Here is a 6,000-nt window from a genome sequence, read left to right as displayed (position 1 = left end):
CTGAGTAACAGTTGCTTTCCAAAGTTTCCATTGTTATTAGAAGATTTTCTCTTTCCTTATTGTTCTCTGACACCACCAAGTCACAAGGGATGAAGTTGGACCATGATGTGTTTGTTGTCTGTTGCCTCTTGAAATCCAAGAGAAAATTAGAAGGGGGAAAAAAATTGAGCCACCCAATGGTTCAGCTCACCAGACCAGCTAAAGGATTCATTTTTCAAATTCAGACTATTGTGATTGTTCAAGTAGAAACCCTTTGTCATCATCTTCTAGGAAATGAGGAACAGTGTTTCCACATTAAAAAACAAAACAAAAACCATGCAAGTGGAGTGAGTTGAAAAAGGCAAGAAAAATAAGAAAAATGCCCCCCCTCCAGGGGACTTTTTTTTTTTTTTGCCAGATTGCAACAGCATTGCCAGGCAGTCAGTGTTCCTGGTGTCTCCATACATAGGACTCTGCATAAAATAGATGGCGTGATCATCTGAACAGAAGAGACAGAGGGAGCCATTCAAGCACAGGGGTAGGTGGATGGGTGGGTGAGGAGAGGTGATGAAGAAGTAGCACAGGATGCTTGAATGGCAAATGTGGGTGGAACACCTCCTTTTTAGTCTCTTCGTCCAATGTGAGCCTGGGCAAAACTCAGTTCTGAATACCACTGAATCCTGGGTGTGTTTTGAAATCTTAACTCTGATCTGAATTTACAAAAGAACCTCTTTTTAAAATAATGAGCTCCATCAAAATTCCAGCACTTTCCCATTCAGGGACATCTGAAATTGAGGTGTGTATTCTGTGGCGTGAGCCCACCTCAATTTTTTAATTGAACCGGAGTGCTCTTTTTTCCTGTTGGACACAGACTGGCTGAGGGTGGGTCAGACAAAGTTCCCAGTGTGAATCACCAAAGAAAGGCCACAGCAAACATTCACTTTAAGAGATGAAAACAATAATAATAAAAAAACCCAAGGCAGAGCCCCATATTTATTTCCAGACATGCTGTAAATTATCAATTTATTGTCAGTGATCACTGAGACTGCTTAAAAGCAAAGTATCCATGAAATAACCCTACTAGATGCTACAACAGCCTGACACTGAAATAAAATCTGCCTTCAGCCCTAATCCCTATGATCCCCTAAGCCATAAATCCCCTGTATCCCAAGGCTACATCTACACTGGCATGAATTTCCGAAAATGCTTTTAACAGAAAAGTTTTCCGTTAAAAGCATTTTCAGAAAAGCGCATCTAGATTGGCAGGATGCTTTTCCGCAAAAGCACTTTTTGCGGGAAAGCATCCGTGGCCAATCTAGATGCGGTTTTCCGCAGAAAAGCCCCGATCGCCATTTTTGCGATCGGGGCTTTTTTGCGGAAAACAGTACTATGCTGTCTACACTGGCCCTTTTGGGCAAAAGTCTTTTGGAAAAAGACTTTTGCCCGAACGGGAGCAGCATAGTTTTTCCGGAAAAGCACTGATGATTTTACATGAGATCGTCAGTGCTTTTCCGGAAATTCAAGTGGCCAGTGTAGACAGCTGGCAAGTTTTTCCGGAAAAGCTGCTGATTTTCTGGAAAAACTTGCCAGTCTAGACACCAAATGTCTTAGATAATCCATTCTGCCCTCTAAGTCACCTGTGATTCCCTAAAAACAATCCACCTTCATTTCTGCCCCAAAGCCCAAGAGTCCTCATGTAATGTTGATGTTGACTCTAATGTTCATTTTTGGCAACCCACAGCAAATATATATACACATCAAACCCAATCAACACAAACTGTGTAATTATTTGTGGAGAATGTCTTTATGGGATCCAGGGTCAAACTAAAAGCAGCTGTCGGCCTTCAGTCAGTTCCAAATTAATAATACAAAGAGAAAAGGGCCTCTAAAGGTTTTTTAATGGGTTTATATCTAGCCTTGATAAACACAGTCAAGAGAAGGAAGATGGAAGAGACAGGAAGCTTACTTAGCAGGGTTACTTTCCCCTAAAAAACAACTTGTGAAAACAGCTGCCCAGCCTGTGACTTCCCAGATGTTCTGTTTAACAGAGCACTTAACTTGTTTATATTTTGCCTAACACTGGAATCATGACAGATTATTTTTGTTGCAGGGTCTTTGCAACATTTTGTAGGTGGTCTTGGAAAGGAAAGCAGATTTTAACCCCACCCCCACCTTCTTCTCCTTTGCCCTTATTGTTTACATGGTGATACTGGGTACCAGTTGTTTTAGACTGCTAACAGAGCGTGAGATTGTGGGTCAGAGTCTGATCTCACTCACATTAATTTTACACCAGAGTAACTCCACTGACGATTTATATCACTATAAGCAAGAGAAGATCCCACTTTACATCAATATAATATGGGGAGCGTAGCCATATGTACCTATACACAATGAATATGTGATAGCGTATAATGCTTTTATCAGTATGAGTTTGGGATGGCCACATTACTCACAAGTGGAAATCCATGCTGATGACACCTTATGCCATGCCATCCTGCATGCTGATTACTCCGCTCATGTGGCAGAAAAATTATTTTGGAATGTTTTAGAGAGTTTTGACGTTTGTTTGAATTGGAACTATCTTTTATTTACTTTTCCCTATAAAGCCAGGTATCATATTTACCATGGGTCCATCGTTGAGGAGCTCAAGAAGAGCCATACATTCTTTTAATATGACCCAAAATAGCTCTTTGTTACATTAATACATACATACATACATATATATATATGCACACAAATGGCATAGCAGCATGATCTTGTGAACTCTTAACAAGCCCATTGAAGCCAATGGGATTAGCTGCGAAGCACAGACTGCTTGTATGAGTTTGCAAGACTGGTCTTATACAGTGTGTTGTAGATTACTATTAGCTGGACTATCCTTTCTGTCTCTCTTACATTGATTGGTTGGGGACACAGTTTTTGAGAAAGAGTTCTATTTACCAATAAAGTTAGGACTAGATTAAAAATGATCACTTAAGATCTTGACAGACTTCACCAGCTAAGTAGATTTGCACTGGGTAAATATTTGGATTTCCAAGCAAATCCTAGGTCATCACTTTCACATGCTCTCTTGAAACCAGGCCGACAGAGGGGAGGAAAGGGGGCCCAGCAAGTCAAAGAGTTCTGGGGCTACCTGCTGCAGTGCTGCACCATGTGCTCTGGGCAGCTCTAAGGACTGGGTGGATGCTACACTACAGGTGGTGCTGAGGGCTGCTTGGGGGCTAGTATGATGTGCTCTGGGTGGTGCTGAGGGCTGGTTGCCCACAGTCCCTTCTACCCTCAGCCTTCCTCCTCCCCCCCGCCATCTTGGCCAGGGGCTTGTGGAGGCTGTCCGTGTCCCTGCCTGAAATTCTATGTACAGAGTTGTGTGTTGTAGAAAGGCAATGGTAATCCAATGGAAAAGTATGCATGAAATGATGTCAGTATGTCTTGTGGGGAAGATTTTCAAAGGCACACATGGAAGGTAGGTACCTTACTCCCAATAAAGATCAACAGGAATTAGGTGCTTACCTCATTCCCATTAATGACTTTAAAGATCTTTCCTAAGCTTGTTTGCCCAAAGGAGATGTTAAGAGAGGAGTTATTAGCTAACATGTCTAAAGGCACTTTGAGATACATTTATTTGTTCATCTCATTTCTTCCAATCAAAAATAAAATGCTCATCTAGTGCTCTGGGAGTGTCTGAATGAAAAATGTTGGGAAAGAGTACAATATTATTTATTAATCTTATTATGTTGTGCTCCTCAAATTAGAGATTTGGAGGACAAGGTACACACAGAGCCCTGGTCTACACTAGGGCATTATTTCAAAATAGCCCCCCTTAGGTTGAATTTATAAGTGGAGCATCCACACTACCAAGCCTGTTATTTCAAAATAAGGAGCAGCTTATTTCAGAATCTGTACTGCTTTTCTTGGGGAATAACACTAATTTTGAAATAGTTGTTTTGAAATAGCAGTAGTGTGGATGCTCCAGTGCTGTTATTTCAAAATAACTACTCCCCAGAGTAATTCATATTAATTACTCTCCAGTGCTTCCTGTGGCTCTAAGGGTACGTGTAGACTACAGGGTTTTGTCGACAGAAGTTTTGTCGACAGATACTGTCGACAAAGCTTCTGTCGACAAAGAGCGTCTAGACTACATCCAGTTCTGTCGACAAAGCAAGCCGCTTTGTCGACATAACAGTGTGGACGCAAAGGACAGTATAGATGCAATAATGCCTTCTATCGACAGAACTCTGTCAACAAAAGGCGTTATTCCTCGTAGAATGAGGTTTACATACATCGACAAAACTGCTGAGTTTTGTCGACGTTATGTCGACATAACTCAAAGGCAGTGTGGATGCAGGTATAGTTTTGTCGACAAAAGTCTAATTTTGTTGACAAAACCCTGTAGTCTAGACACACCCTAAGTCAGTGGTCCCCAACCTTTTTAGGTTGTCGGGCGCCAGGGGGCGTGGCCGTTTGCCCGCCGGGCACCAGGGGGCGGGGACCGGGTGCGCCCCCCCATCCACGCGGCCGGGGGCGGGGCCCCACCTACCGCGCGCCCGGGGGCGGGGTCCCCCCATAGCTGCGTGCCCGGGGGCGGGGCCCCCTCTAAGGGCCGCGCGCCCAAGGCCGGCGCTCCTGCTCCTCCCCCCCCACCGAGTGCCGCGCGCCCGAGGCCGGCGCTCCTGCTCCTCCCCCCCCCACCGAGTGCCGCGCGCCCGAGGCCGGCGCTCCTGCTCCTCCCCCCCCGCCGAGTGCCGCGCGCCCGAGGCCGGCGCTCCTGCTCCTCCCCCCCCTCCGAGTGCCGAGCGCCCGAGGCCGGCGCTCCTGCTCCTCCCCCCCCCCGCCGAGTGCCGCGCGCCCGGCGCTCCCCCCGCAAGCGCCCATGTGCCATGTGCCCGGGGCCAGGCCAGCCCCGAGCACCTGGCGGGCGCATTGAAATGCCCCCGTGGGCGCCATGGCGCCCGCGGGCACCGTGTTGGGGACCACTGCCCTAAGTGAATGTAGCACATCTACATTAACAGAGCCTGCCATGGACTAATTTCAAGGCTTCTCTGTAGTGGGGTCTGAGGGGGTGCACTCACCACCGTAACCCCCTGCCGTCTGTCCTCAGGAATTGGCTCCCTTGGCAGGTAGGGTGCCTTCTCTGGAGTGGTGTCTCCCCTCTTTACTCCCGGCTGCGGCGTCCTCTTCGCCACACTGCCCTCCGGCAGTGCCCAAGTCTGTCTCTGAGCCCCCCTTCCGGGGGTCGATGTTCCTCCATCGGGCCTTCTTTCAAGCCCTGCAGTCTGAGGATTTGCTGGCCAGAGCTCCCCTAGCCCTGCCTGGCCTCCCCAGCCCTGCCCTAGCCCCAGGGAGGAGCCGCCTCCTCCTCCTCCCTCCGCAGCCAGGTTCTCACTGCTCCCCTTCACAGCAGCAGCCCATCCTCTATTATAGCGCCCAGCTGGGCCCGAATGGACTAGTACAGCCTCAGCTGGGCTAATCTCCCCGGCCCTGGTTCAGGCCGGGGTCTGCCCTTAAAGGGCCAGTGCAGGGCGAGCGCCCTGTCACATGGGGACATGCTATTTCGATTTTGTAAAATCTGGAATCATTTAGTCGAATTTAGTGATAGAAATGTAGCCGTGTTAGTCTGGGGTAGTTGAAGCAAAATGCAGGACGATGTAGCACTTTAAAGACTAACAAGATGGTTTATTAGATGATGAGCTTTCGTGGGCCAGACCCACTTCCTCAGATCAAATAGTGGAAGAAAGTAGTCACAACCATATATACCAAAGGATACAATTAAAAAAATGAACAAATATGAAAAGGACAAATCACATTGCAGAACAGAAGGGGGATGCGGGGGGGGGGGGGGGGGAAGGGGGAGGAAGGAAGGTAAGTGTCTGTGAATTGCTGATATTAAAGGTAGGGAGAGTGGGATGTTTGTGAGTTAATGGTATTACAGGTGATAATTGGGGAAACTGTCTTGGTAATGGGTGAGAAAGTTCAAAGTCTTGTTAAGTCCTTGTTGGCAAGTGTCGAATTTTAACATAAATG

Source organism: Pelodiscus sinensis, chromosome 3, assembly GCF_049634645.1.
Source record: "Pelodiscus sinensis isolate JC-2024 chromosome 3, ASM4963464v1, whole genome shotgun sequence".
Taxonomy (NCBI): Eukaryota; Metazoa; Chordata; order Testudines; family Trionychidae; genus Pelodiscus; species Pelodiscus sinensis.
This window is presented reverse-complemented; position numbering follows the sequence as displayed.